Below are 15,287 nucleotides of genomic sequence, written 5' to 3'. Positions count from 1 at the left end.
TGCTGGCCCCAAAGTGCTCCAAGTTTTGCACCTTCTCCAGTAGGTACATTCACATACTGGATCAGAAAATTTTCTTGCACACTCTTAACAAATACCTCTCCACCTAAATCCTTAACCCATCTAGTCCCAGTCTATGTTTGCAAAGTTAAAATCCCCTATCATAACCACCCTATTATTCTTACAGATAACTGAAATCTCCTTACAAATTTGTTTTTCAATTTCCCGCTGACTATTAGGGTGTCTATAACGCAATGCCAATAAGGTGATCATCCCCTTCGTATTTCTCAATTCCATCCAAATAACTTCCAGGAAGTATTTCCAGGAATATTCTCCCTCAGTACAGCCATAATGCTGTCCCTTATTAAAACACCACCCCCCCCTCCTCTCTTACCTCCCTTTCAATCCTTCCTGGAGCATTTGTATCCTGGAACATGAAGCTGCCAGTCCTGCCAATCCCTGAGCCATGTTTCTGTAATTGCTATGATACCCCAGTCCCACGTTCCTAACTATGCCCTGAGATCATCTGCCTTCCCTGTTTGGCCTCTTGCATTGACACAAATGTAGTTTAATTTATCAGTCCTACCTTGTTCTCTGCTTTGTTCCTGCCTGCCCTGACTATTTGACTCGCTTCTTTTCTCAACTGTACCAGTCTCAGACTGATTTCTTTTCGCAGTATCTCCCTGGGTCCCACCTCCCCTCCTTACTAGTTTAAATCCTCCTGAGCAGCTCTAGCAAATCTCCCTGCCAGTATATTAGTCCCCTCCAATTCAGGAGCAATCCATCCTTCTTCTTCAGGTCACTTCTACCCAAGAGATTTCAATGATCCAAAAATGTGTATCCTTCTCCCATATAACAACTCCTCAGCCACGCATTCATCTGCTCTATTCTCCTATTCCTACCCTCACTAGCTCGTGGTACCTGGAGTAATCCAGGTATTACTACCCTCAAGGACCTCCTTTTTACATTCCTGTCTAAATTTCTACATTCTCCCTTCAGAATCTCATCGTTTTCCCTTCCTATGTCATTGGTACCAATGTGTACAATGACCTCCTGCTGGTCCCTTTCCCCTTTGAGAACATTTTGTACCCTCTCTGAGACATCCTTGATCCTGGCACCAAGGAGGCAACACACCATTCCGATTTTTCACTGCTGGCTGCAGAAACGTCTGTTTGTGCCCCTGAGTAGAGAGTCCCCGATCGCTTGGAACCCGACGTACCCCTCATTTCATTACACCCAGTCTTGATACCAGAAACTTGGCTGTTCGTGCTACATTCCCCTGAAAGTCCATCACCCCCAACATTTTCCAAAACAGCAGACTTGTTTGGAATACGGATAGCCACAGAAGACACCAGTGCTACCTGCCGCATCTGCTCTCAGTAGGACCAGTTCCACTACAGAACATGTTAGATGACCTCCTTCTTTAAAGGCCGCAATTCCCCCTCCCAGGTTGATGATGCCCTCCAGTGCATCTCATCCACTTCCCGCACCTCCGCCCTCAAACCCCACCCCTCCAACCGCAACAAGAACAGAACCCCCTCCGGTCCTCACCTTACACCCACCAACCTCCGTATGCATTGCATCGTCCTCCACCATCACCTACAAACGGACCCCACCACCAGAGATATATTTCCCTCCCCACCCCAATCCGCTTTCAGTAAAGATCGTTCCCTCCGGGACTACCTGGTCAGGTCCACACCCCCCAATAACTCACCATCTCCTCCTGGCACCTTCCCCTGCCACCGCAGGAATTGCAAAACCTGCACTCACACCTCTCCCCTCACCTCCATCCAAGGCCCCAGAGGAACCTTCCACATCCATCAGAGTTTTACCTGCACTTGCACACATGTCATTTACTGCATCTGTTGTTCCCGATGCGGTCTCCTCTACATTGGGGAGACGGGACGCCTACTCGCAGAGCACTTCAGAGAACATCTCCGGGACACCGCACCAACCAACCCCACTGCCCCGTGGCCAAACACTTCAACTCCCCTTCCCGCTGTGCCGAGGACATGCAGTTCCTGGGCCGCCTCCATCGCCGCTCCCTTCCCACCCGACGCCTGGAGGAAGAACGATTCATCTTCCACCATGGGACTCTCCAACACCATAGCGTCAATGTGGATTTCAGCAGTTTCCTCATTTCCCCTCCCCCCACCTTACCCTAGTTCCAATCTTCCAGCTCAGCACCACCCTCATGACCTATCCCACCTGTCCATCTTCCTTCCCACCTAACCGCTCCACCTTCCCCTCTGACTTATCACCGTTACCTGCACCTCCATTGACCTAGTGCACTCTCCCCCACAGCCCCACCCCCTCCCATTTATCTCTCTACCCCCGAGGCTCCCAGCCTCATTCCTGATGAAGGGCTTTTGCCCAAAATATCGATTTTCTTTCTCCTTGGATGCTGCCTGACCTGCTGTGCTTTTTCAGCATCACACTCTCAACTCTAATCTCCAGCATCTGCAGTTCTCACTTTCACCTTCCTGTACTACCCACCTACCTCTCATACCTTTCTTGGAGTTAACTCATCTACCTGACTGTATCTGCAACTTTACTCCCTTCCTAAAACTGCCATCCATCACACACTCTTGCTCATGTAAATTCCTCATTGCCTCTAACTGTTGCTCCAACTGATCCATTCAATATGACAGGATTCGCAACCAACAACATTTATTGCGGATATAATCCTCAGTAACCCTTAAACTCTCTCAAAACTCCTACATACGACAAGAAGAGCATTTCACTCGACTAAAGGCCATTTTGCTCCTTCCAAATTACAGATGCAGAAAATAACACCATCTTATTGCTCTACAAAACACTGCTCCAGGCTAGCTTAATATGTATGGCTTATATTTTTAAAATTTAATCAAGAGACAGATCCCGATAAAAACAAATAATCAAGAAAGAACCCATTCTACTCACTATTGTAGAGTTACAGCAAGGCCATACTTAAAACTATTTATTTATCTGTTTCTGTGCTGTGACCTCTCCCAAACAGGTTCCACCGAGATCAGTTGTGAATTTTGCTGTTTACATTTTCCTGGACACACTCCGATATCCAGCAATACATAAATTCAAACAGCAAAGGCAGTAACTGCGCAGATTCACTGCTGTGTCAGTTAGCAGTGTGGGTTTCTTTTTCTCTCTCTCTCTCTCTCTCTTACAGACCATGTGCTTACTGCCTTTGTCTGTCTGTCTCCCTTTTAAAAGTGCTATTGTTAACATAGAACATAGAACATAGAAGAATACAGCGCAGTACAGGCCCTTTGGCCCTCGATGTTGCGCCGATCCAAGCCCACCTAACCTATACTAACCCACTATCCTCCATATACCTATCCAATGCCCGCTTAAATGCCCATAAAGAGGGAGAGTCCACCACTGCTACTGGCAGGGCATTCCATGAACTTACGACTCGCTGAGTGAAGAACCTACCCCTAACTTCAGTCCTATATCTACCCCCCCTTAATTTAAAGCTATGCCCCCTTGTAATACCCGACTCCATACGCGGGAAAAGGTTCACACTGTCAACCCTATCTAACCCCCTAATCATCTTGTACACCTCAATCAAGTCACCCCTAAACCTTCTTTTCTCTAATGAAAACAGCCCCAAGTGTCTCAATCTTTCCTGACATGTTCTGACTTTTTTTTCTCCAAAGTTCCAAAGTAATTGCAACATCATATAAAACAGCAATTGCTGCACCTGGAATTCGAGGAAATCACCTCCAACACCTAAAATACCCCCAAACAGGAGCAGCCTGTTCCAGCCAGAACTTTTTCTTGTCCTCCATCTTGGATTACCCAGAATCCACTTGTGGTGTTAAAACTCAGGTTAAACTCACCACCAGACATCTCTCTCTCTCTAATGACAGTGAGCAAACCTCTGGGACTATGGTGACTTTACCTCACAGCACAACGTTACCCTACCTTGCCCAGATAAGGAGGAGAGGGCATGATCAATGAGCCAACAGTTCTTTTTGAGCTCATAATTTCCATGTGCTTGGTCAACCGTAGATGGAGAACCACGTTTGCAAAACAAGGCCTTCACGGTTAATGACAAACTTTGCGCTCCTTTACCCACCATTTAGTGCAGTGGATGAGATTAATGATTAATTTTTAAAGACAGCAAATTATTTTTACAAAGTGAAATCCATGAATAGCCTAACTAACTACGAATTAATATGAGACAGTATATTTGTATTTGGATGTACCTCCTATTACTTATTAAAATCTCTTTCTCCTTGCTCTAAGATTGCAACATGCCAACTCGTAAAGGGAGGCGAGGAAGCATCCTCAACGGTAGAACATACACTCAGTTTTGCATCCAAAGGAATCGTGCCCGTTATTAAACAAAAATAGGTAAAGTACATTTTTTTCCTCTCTTCTTCATCCATCATTATAATTTTTAAATTTTTTTAAATTCTCCTTTCATTTGGCAACAAATGCCGTGGATATTTGAGGGCATGTTGCCTTGGGTTTTGTCAGGGCACTCACACGATCCTCAATAACAGCCAATACAATTATGGCCATCTCCTGCCTAAAACATTAAAAAGCTATTTCGGTCTAATTATTTCTTGTGCTAGTGCTCTGGGAAATTGCTTTATTTTCTTGCACAAAAATATAAAATAATATGATCGTTATATTCAGGCAATTCCACCCCTCCCCTTCAAACACTGAGCAAATACTCCCAACAGCGATGAACTCACAGATTTTATAAGATTGAGGCACATGCAATGCATTTTAATATTGTTGGGGGACCTGTGGCTGGTTAGGTGGTAAGGTGGGGCACCTCGAGCTTCATGAGGAGAGGGACATTGTAGAATGCAATACACAAAACATAGGAGAAACAAAGTCGGGTCACAACACAGGAGAAGATCATTTGGCCCAATGAGACGGTGCTAGGTAAAAACAAGGGTGTTAACCATGGGAAATGCAGGGGCATAGAGAAAAGAAAGGGAGATGGTTCTGGGTGGTACTTCGGTGGATCAGTACGCACTTGTTGGACCAAACGGCCTTATTTCACACGACAGTAGAACCTCGATTATCTGAATGAGACAAGTGGGGAGTATTTTGTTCAGATAATTGATCCAATTGTAAACAAGAGGTAATTAGAGTGCTGGTTATCGAACATTTCTCGGTTATCTGGCAATGCACACCATAATACCATTTAACCGATAACTGAATAGAAATGAACCGCGATTATCTGAAGGATGTGGGTGGGGAATATTTCATAGGGTTAATTGAATTCCGGATAATCAAATGCCAGATAACATAGTTTAACCAAGCATCGGGACCTTGCAATCTTGCTGGATAATCCGATATTCAGGTAATCAAATGCCAGATAATTGAGATTCCTCTGTACTGAGTGGCCTAATTATGGGACTTTAAGATTTTGTTCAGATAATCCGAAATTTGGATAATTGATGTTCGGATAAACGAGGTTGTACTGTATATGGATTCTATGGAAAAAGCAATATCCTGAACTGCACTGTCCAGCTTTTGTTTGACAATCCTCGATGTTAGAGCACTGCAAATGCCTATCAAAGTACTTATTAAGTTCACTGAGGCTTTCTGTCTTGATACTACTTTTCAGGCAGCAAGTTCCAGACCAGTATGGACTGCATGGAGGTTCGGTCATTAGCACTGCTGCCTCAAAGCGTCAGGGACGCAGGTTTGATTCCACCCTTGGGCATCTGTCTGTAGGAGTTTGCACATTCTCCTTGTGTCTGTGTTGGTTTTCTCTGGGTACTCTAGTTTCTACCCACAGCCTAAAGATACGCAGCTCAGCTGGATTCACTGTGCTAAATTGCTATTTTGTGTTGGGGACGTGCAGCCTAGGTGGATTAGCCGTGAGAAATACACGGTTACAGGGATAGTGTGGGTCTGGGTGCGATGTTCTTTGAGGGGTTGATGTAGACCTGATGAGCCAAATCGTCTGCTCTGACAATGTAGAGATTCTATGTAATATCGGCTGAGTTAAAACCAAATCACTTTAATTCCCCAGCAATTCTTCAATAATTCCTTTACTAGAATCTGACGAGAGAGGAAAAAATATTATGAACTTAATATAAATCTTCTTCATAACTGAAGAGTGATACAACATGTTAATGAAGAAGAGACATATTCAACTTCAAAGGTTAAGTCTGTTTCTCTCTCCACACATGTTGCCAGACCAGCTGAGTTTCTACAGCACTTCCTGCTTTTTGCAAAATTTCTAGATCTCCAGCATCCATAGTACTTTCCTTTTACCCTGTGCTTTCTAATTCTGTGCTGCAAGACTCTTAAGGACTTAAATGCAAAATGGATCACCACATTGCTTTTGTTATTCACAGTCGAGCACAATGAAAGCTCTTTCCTAAAAGTAAGGTTGATGTTGATACACGGCCAAAGATGGAGAGTGATATCCTCATGAAACATCTCTCTATTATACAATGGATTCTCCGATATAGGAAGGATTTTATTACCAGAAAGATTTCATTAAGCTGGAGAGGGCTCAGAACAGCTTTACCAGCTCGTTGCTGGGAATGCAGGGCTTGTGCTATAAGAAGAGGTTGGGGCTTTTTTTCACTGGAGCGTAGAAGGTTAAGAGGTACCTCAGAGGTTTACAAAATTATGAGAAGCATAGATAAGGTGAATGGTACATGTCTTTTCCCTAGGGTTGGGGCATTTCAAGGTGAGGGGGCATATTTTTAAGGTGAGAGGAGAAAAATTTGCAAAAGACATGTAGGGCCTTTTTTTACATAGAGGCTGGTTCATGTGTGGAATGAACTTCCAGAGGAAGTGGTAGATGCGGGTACAGTTATAATGCTTAAAAGACATTTGGATAAGCACATGAATAAGAAATGTTTGGAGGGATATGGACCAAGCGCAGGCAGGTGGGACTAGATTAGAATGGGATTATGCTCTGCATGGACTGGTTGGACCAAAGGATTCCGTGTTGTATGACTCCATTACTGATATGATGGAGTAGACTTGAGACTGTTATGATAGCCTAGTGGCTTTATCACTAGACTATTAATCAAGAGATCCAGCTATTGCTCTGGGTTCAATTCCCATACCAGCTGAAGTTACAATGAAGGGCTCTCTTTTTCAACCTCTCCCCTCACCTGAGGTGTGCTGACCCACAGGTTAAATCACCATCAGTCATCTCTCTCTAACGAGAGAGCAGCTCCATGGTCCGACAGGACGTTGGCGACTTAACTTTACCAACATCTTATTCCATAGATGCACCAGCCTTGTTTTTTTTCTCCAGTCTGTCATTATTTTACATTTCATTCAGACGAAGTTTCACTGTGAGTTTTCCTTCTCAAACTGACAAACAACAGCCTACTTAGTGTGTGAAATAAAATTGAGAAGGACGAGACGGACATGTACCACAATCTGAAAGCCTGATTGCCTCTCACTCGGCATTGCCCCTTCTTTTGACAACATCCTGCAGATTGTTCCTGATAAGCTTTCATTAATAATATTGTAAAACAATGTGGCAGTCTTGCACAAGAGTCATTTATCCATGTACTGTGTCTGCAGGAAAAAAAAACTGCCTATGTTTAAAGTCATTTATCACTGTAGTGAGTTTACTGGGACAGCAGCAAAGCCTCGGAACATTCAACAAAGGAGCCAACATTTGAACTTTCAACTCCATGTGCACACGAACTCGATTATACATATATATTCAGACTGAGCGATGGCACTTGGGAGAGGGTTAAAGGTGGCAACCGAGTCATGGGGATTTGAAATGATATTTATAGCTTTGCTCTCTCTGTTTATGAGGTCGCCTCAATTCGTAGATTAAGTTACTAGCTGGGTAACTGACTCTCAGCTATTTATTCACCTCACACATCACGGTTGCTGGGTCAGCCCAAAGTATTTCATATGCTGAGCCAACTACCTTGAAGTTGCAGGGAAGTTAGACTTCAGGAGCCCTTGTTAGATTCCTGACGCACAGTTTGCAATCCTGTTCCAGAGTAAGCTTGCACTTGTTGAATTGAAGGAACTGCTTACATTTACAACCAAAGTCCTCAGGAAAGTCTCCGAACATTTCACAAAGTTATCCTCAAGTGTGGCAGGCGCTGTCATGTTGGCAAATGTGCCAGCCACCTAACCCATTGCAAGCAAACCTGGTCTGAACACCCACTCAATTTTAAATGATAAGATAATTACAAATAGGAACATGCATAGACCTTTCAGCTCCTCAAGTCTGGTATGCCATTCAAGAGGACCCTGGCTGATGCGACCCTCATCACATTCACTTGCTTGTCCTTTTCATTTAACCCTTGATTATCCATCTGATTGAGAATCAATCATCTCAGCCTTAAATAGACACAAGGACTCTGTCCCCACAGCTCTCTGTGGCAAACAGTTCCAAAGACTCTCAATACTCAGGAAAAGAAATTCCTCCTTATCTCAGTTTTAAATTGGAATCTCTTTATCCTGAGGCTGTGCCCTCTAGTCCTAAACTTTCCCTTGAGGGGAAACATCTCAGCATTGACCCTGTCAAGCCCTTTCAGAATCCAATATGTTTTAATGAGATCACCTCTCATTTTTCTGAACTCCAGTGAGTGGAGTAGCAACCTGTTTAGCCTTTTTCTGTCCTTGCTGATATTGGCTTTGACACCCAGGTTGGCCAAAATATCAGAAGAATTCTCAGTTCCACAGCAGTAGTGCCATGGCTCCAAATGGAACAGGCAACAGTACCTGAATAAACATTTTGAGTTTTCCCATAACATTCTACGCAGTATCACCCCAGATTTTAGCCATGGACTGAAGTTTGACCCAGCAACTTTGAGTTTCTGTGGTAGGAGAGCTCTGGCGTGTAGAGTCTATCAACAAACACATCGAGTTAGACCCCCATCTAGCACCCCCTGAGTAAAAGAACAGGAAATGACATCATCACAGGAAATGATGTCACCACAGGAAATGTCATCACCAACCCAAAGAAACCCAAATATATAAGTAGAAAGCAGGAATTATCAACAGTGCTTTGCCCGGAGGCCCACTGAAGATGTTACCTAGGAGGGTGACGAAACGTCTGGAAATGAACCTTCCAGCTCAGTGAGCAAACCTACATCCAGAACCTCCACCTGAGCTACAAATCTTCTCAAAACTCCCTAATAATCAATAATGTTTCTTATGTCTGGCAAAAGCCCTTCATTCCTGATGAAGGGCTTTTGCCCGAAACGTTGATTTTGCCTGTCCTCGGATGCTGCCTGAACTGCTGTGCTCTTCCAGCACCACTAATCCAGAATCTGGTTTCCAGCATCTGCAGTCATTGTTTTTACCTCAATGTTTCTTATGTTCCCTGCCTCCAGCATAGTCTTACTTGTGTCCCGTTTACTTTGCTCTCAGTTAAGAGGACCCATTCCTTCTCTTGCACATCTTAATTCACATTCATTTTAACATATTTTTCTCTTCCATCGCCATGAACAACCCTTTTATCTTTTGAAACAAAAGCAGACATTGCTGGAAAAGCTCAGCAGGTCAGGCAGCATCTGTGGAGAGAAATCAGAATTAACGTTTCGGGTCGAGTGACCCTCAGGAAGGGTCAATGGTCCCAAAATGTTAATTCTGATCTCTCTTCATGGATGCTGCCAGACCTGCTGAGTTTTCCAGCAATGCCTGCTTTTGTTTCTGATTTCCAGCGTCCAAAGTTCTTTCAGTTTTTGTTTCACTTTGACTTTCGCACTCGGCCTCTGCCTCTGTCAAAATTAAAAAGAAAATTCTCAACACCTTTCAGTTCTGAAGAAATCATACTGGATCCAAAATTCTGAGGGGTGACCTTGTGGATATTTATACAATCATGAGAGGAACTGATAAGGTGAATGGCGCAGGACCTTTTCCCAGGGTGGGGGGACCAAAACTAGATGGCATAGGTTTAAATTGAGAGGGGAAAGATTTAAAAGGGATCTAAGGTGCAACATTTTCATGCAGAGGATGATGTATCTCTGGAACAAGCTCACAGGAGAAGAGGTGGGGGCTGGTATGAGATGACACTGTCATTTTAAAAATGTTAGTTTGTTCTTTTTTATAAGAGAGGTTAAAAGGCCAAGGAGTCTAAGTTTAAGAGGCCTTTGGGTTTTTTAAAAGCAATTTAACAATGGAAGGGGAGTGGAAAGTTCAGGCTTTCTAGTTTTTTTGTAGTTGTAGCAGTCACAAGATGTGAGAGTTCAGAAGAGAAGCTTCAGTAAAGGATTCTTCAGAATTTCTCTGAAATCTCTCTCTGGATGATGTTCCCTCCCACCTGTAAGAATCTGTGTTTGAATTTATCTTTTTGCCAAGCGGTGTGTTTATGGGATGTCAGTCTTGGAACACTTAATGAGTAATAGTTACTGTTAAGTTTTCCAATGGTTAAGTTATTCTAAATTTTCGCTTTCTTTTGTTTGTGTTCCGACTGTCGTGTTTAAATAAATTCTGTTTTGCTTAAAGCCGAGTGGTTTGACCAGTTGCATCACACTAGGAACAGTCCCGAAGGACAAAGCTGGGGATTCTCCTTTGTTCAGCTTGTGTACCCAAATAAACGTCCTGAACTCTACCGTATTAATATTCTGGAGAAATGATCAGGTGACTGCAAGTGTCAGCATTCACTCAGTAGTGGCGCTCTCCCACATCTCCCCTTAAAATAAGAAGCGTTAGGGTCTAGGCTACCTTCTTAATATATTTTATGGTGGAGGGTGGGGCGTTTGGCCTAGTCCATAACAGGTGCAATTACGACATTTGAAAGGCATTTGGAAAGGTAAACAGATAGGAAAAGTTTTGAGGAATATGGCCCAAATGCAGGCAAATGGGACGAGTTCAGTTTAGAAACCTGTCTGGCATGGATGAGTTGGGCCGAAGGGCCTGTTTCTGTGCTGTAAGTCTCGATGAATTGACAACTCTGTTTCTCTCTCTTCACAGATGTTGCCAGACTTGTCGCGTTTCTCCAGCAGTCTTAGTTAAAATCAACTTGTTTGACTGCACTACAACCCCACATTCTGTAACCAGATGGTCCTGATGTAGGACCTAGACTTTTATCTTGATTCAATAAGACCTGTTGGTGAGAGAGCCACCTACCGAGTGAATGCTTACACTTGCAGTCACCTTCAACCTGATCATTTCTCTGGAATATTAATACCGTCTAGTTCCAAACATTCATTTGGATGCACAAGCTGAACAAAGGAGAGTCCTCCACTTTGTCCTTCGGGGATGTGTACACTGATAAAGATGTAGAATTGGACCCTCCCTATCTGGGACTATTGCCAGGCCTGATATTAAAATTGCAACAACCTTCATGGATTCAAAAAAAAAGTGTTAATCAACACATATTTTATTGCGGGGAAGGAAGAAATGTTATGAAAGCATTTCATCATATTATCATTTAATACCCACAACCTTCCATTTACAGCCACACTGTAGGAGGCAGTGGTGTGGTGGGAACGTCTTTGATCTGGCTCATCCAGAACCCCAACTTAAGGGGTATGGGTTCAAATCCGAACATGGAAGATGGAGAAACTTGAATTCAGTAGTTTAAAGAAGCTGGAATAAAGACCTAGCCTCAAGGCATGTTACCATAAACCCATCTGGCTCACCAAGTCCTTATTGGAAGAAATCATCTGTCTGTCCATACCTGGCCTGGCTACAAATCCACAGCAATGTCATTGACTCTTAACTATTGTCCATCATTTAAGGATGGACAATAAATGCTAGCCTAGCTAATGATGCTCACATCGCATAAACTAGAAAAAAAAATCCAATATTTAAAACAAAAATAGAAATTGCTGGAGAAACCCAGCAGGCCTGGTCGCATCTGTGGAGAGAAAGCAGAGCTAACATTTTGAGCCTTGTGACACTTCTTTATTTTATTTTTCTATCCAATTGTTACTCCCTTACAATGTTACCCAAACAAGGTCATTATCACATTGTTGTTTTGCAAGCTTGCAGTAGGTATATTGTCTTCCATGTATCTTCTATGACCACAGTGGAGTCAACTACTAAAGTATTTCTTTAGCTGAGAAGTTCATTGAGATATCTGGAAGTTGATCAGGTTAAGATTTTCTTGTTCTCATCTTTTAACTATTTTTGAGTATATCAGGTTGTCGGCTTGCTCGCTGAGCAGGTGGGTGTGTTCTCAGACATTGCATCACCCATGTCAGGTAACATCATCAGTGAGCCTCCAGTGAAGCATTGGTGCTCTGTCCCACTTGCTATTTATGTGTCTTGCTTTGTTCTGGTGGGTGATATCATTTCTAGTTCTGGTTCTGAGAGGTTGGTAAATGGGGTCTAAATCTATATATTTGTTAATGGAGTTCCAGTTTGAATGCCAGGCCTCTAGGAATTCCCGTGTGTGTCTTTGGTCTGTCCCAGTTGAACTGGTGTCCCTCTTCATCTGTGTGCATCATTTGCTAGTCCTTTAATCCGTCCTCTTTCAGCAGTTGGTGTAGAGTCCTAACTTTCTCTTCACCCACTCTGCATTTTTCCAAAATTTGATGAAATGCCTAATATCCAGCCTTCAGTTCCAGCAGCTTTTTCCCTGCTGTTTTTAGACTTCTGAATGGACCTCTCAAATTTTATATTTAATGTTGATCCTGCTCTTTGTGCACTTTCTCTGCAGCCATCCATTATATTCCTCACTCTATTCCATGATCCTAATGCACAATCAAAACAAAACTTTTCACTCTACCTTGGTACGGGGCAGTAATAAATCAAATCAAATCACATCAAAAGAAGGCTCAACCCACAGCATCATGAGGAAGTTCTGAGGAAGGGTCACTGGATCTGAAATGTTAACTCTGATTTCTCTACACAGATGCTGTCAGACCTGCTGAGATTTTCCAACAACTTTTTATTTTGCATTATGATGCATCATCACCCTTTACAATGCTGCCTGAACTATTGCTTAGCTCCAGCCCGTGCTGACAGTCAAATGGAAAAAAAAAGTTTTCTGCTTCTTTCTTCTTCTCAATTCGACAGAATTTCATTAGGAAAAAAAATAAAATTGGTCTTTGCAATGTTGGAAAGGGAGCTTAATCTTTTGCATTCAATTAACCGAATCATCTCTCTAGATTAAATTTGTTTTCGATGTTTCTCACTCTTCAATGGAAGATACTATTCATCTTGCTTTATGGTGTCATCTCCCTCAAATTTGTCAATTATTAAACCACCTATCACATCGCTACACCTGCACATTTCTGCCACCAGTTGGACTTTATGTTGCAGCAAGGGCTGAGTGGCCTTCTGTTATTCCCCAGAAACAAAAACAGAAATAGCTGCAAAATCTCAGCAGGCCTGGCAACATCTGTGCAGAGAGAAAGCAGAGTTAACGTTTTGGGGTCCCGTGTTCTGAAGAAGGGTCACTGGACCTGAAACATTAACTCTTGTTCTGTCTCCACAGATGCTGCCAGACCTGATGAGGTTTTCCAACAGTTTCTGTTTTCGTTTACTCATTCTCTTTGTGTGTGTGTTTTGTGTTTGTACATATAGCTCAACAACTACAATCTCACTGATGTGGGAAATATACTTTTCCCTTAAGTTTCATAAGTAAGAAAGATTTGCATTTATTGACTGTCCCTCATGATCTCTAGCCATCCCAACATCCCAATTAAATTATTTGGTTGTAATGTATGAAAGTCAAAAAGTCATGCTGCAAACTCCCATAAATAGAAGTACAATAATGACCAGATCATCTGTTCCATCAATGTGGGAGAGAAATATTGCAGATCTCCTTTGATCTTCAAAATAATGCCTTGGGATCTTTCACAACTGCCTAAGAGGGCAGCTACTTGAGTCTTTGGCTTAATGTCTTACCCCAAAGGCAGCACATCTGGCAATGTTGCACTCCCTCAGAGCAAACTCTGAGTGTAAACCTACAGGAAAAGACCTTTTAAAATTGACAGGCATTGGCCTAACTTGTCTTGTTCACTTCAAAATGGAGCTCTACATTGGGGAGACACGAAACCAACTTGCAGAACGTTTCAGAGAACATCTCTGGGACACATGCACTAAACAACCCCACCACACCATGGCTGAACACTTTAACTGCCCCTCTCACTCCGCCAAGGACATGCATGCCCTGGGCCTCCTCCACCATCAAACCCTAACCACCCGACGCCTGGAGGAAGAACACCTCATCTTCCACCTTGGGACCCTCCAACCACACGGGATCAATGTGGGTTTCACCAGTTTCCCCATTTCCCCTTCCCCCACCTTATCCCAGATCTAACCTTCCAACTCGGCACCACCCTTTGAACTGTCCTACTTGTCCATCTTCCTTCCCACCAACCCACTCTCCGACTATCACCTTCATCTACCTATCCCAGCTACCTTCCCCCAACCCCACCCACCTCCCATTTATCTCTCAGCCCCCAGCCACCCCCTCATTCCTGATGAAAAACTTATGCCTGAATCGTCAATTGTCCTGCACCTCGGATGCTGCCTGACCAGATGTGCTTTTCCAGTGCCACACACTTCAACTCCAGTATCACAGTTCCAGCTCAGCACTGTCCCCATAACTTGTCCTACCTGCCTATCTTTCCACCTATCCACTCCACCCTCCTCCCTGACCTACCACCTTCATCCCCTCCCCCACTCACCTATTGTACTCCATGCTACTTTCTCCCCACCCCCACCCTCCCCTAGCTTATCTCTCCACGCTTCAGACTCACTGCCTTTATTCCTGATGAAGGGCTTTTGCCCGAAACGTTGATTTCGCTGCTCCTCAGATTTCCAGCACCTTTGGTTTTTTTTTTCTGTCCCTATGTGAAGGTTTCTAGTTTCCTTTCAAGGATGAGGATGCAACATTCCCAAGATGTTTCCCACCCTGCAATAGTTGAGGAGTGGCAACCATCTTAACCCTCTGCCTCATAGCTTGAGGCCATAAAGCTCTGACTCAAAAGGCACGGCTGTGACCTGAAAGACGCCAAAAGCTGACACATAGTTTTAATGATAAGCACGCGTCCAAGGGATAACTTACATCCCTTTGATAAGGTGAATCACACATCATTTAAAAGAGGAATAATATTCATTACCAAGCAGAAAAGGGAATTCTCGAACACTCGTACCTCACTGTTGTTGCTAACCAGTCGGACAAGCAACGCCTTATTCAAATACAAATAGCTTCGCCTGTGGATGAATGCCAGATAATAATTTGCCAAACGTTTGTTTCGTTAAAGCTCGGGCCTTTTTAAGCAAACAAGACTCATCAAGCTACATGGGGTGGGGTTCATAAAGTATCACTTTTAATCATTTTGGTTTAAAGCCAGAATTATGCCTGGATTCCAGGAGATGACGAGAATTCAGTCGTTACGAGTACAAAGGTTTTATTT

At 43.3% G+C, this 15,287-nt stretch overlaps 1 protein-coding gene and 1 long non-coding RNA gene across 11 annotated transcripts in view; one reads left to right on the top strand and one right to left on the bottom strand.

Annotated features, from left to right (window-relative positions):
* Positions 1 to 12,913, top strand: part of LOC122542477 (uncharacterized) — a 43,179-nt gene extending 30,266 nt beyond the window's left edge. Inside the window, exons 2-3 of the long non-coding RNA XR_006309811.2 lie at positions 4,246 to 4,353; positions 10,885 to 12,913. This is a non-coding gene — a long non-coding RNA (uncharacterized LOC122542477). The remainder of the gene's footprint in view (positions 1 to 4,245; positions 4,354 to 10,884) is intronic.
* The window catches only part of celf6 (CUGBP Elav-like family member 6), an 867,956-nt gene that overhangs the window by 502,896 nt on the left and 349,773 nt on the right, over positions 1 to 15,287 (bottom strand). The window lies entirely within an intron of this gene.

This window comes from Chiloscyllium plagiosum, unplaced genomic scaffold (assembly GCF_037043375.1).
Source record: "Chiloscyllium plagiosum isolate Xiang-an unplaced genomic scaffold, Cpla_swu_hap1 HiC_scaffold_42, whole genome shotgun sequence".
NCBI lineage: Eukaryota > Metazoa > Chordata > Chondrichthyes > Orectolobiformes > Hemiscylliidae > Chiloscyllium > Chiloscyllium plagiosum.
Note: the sequence above shows the minus strand (reverse complement) of the source record. Positions and strands in the feature narration are given on the sequence as shown.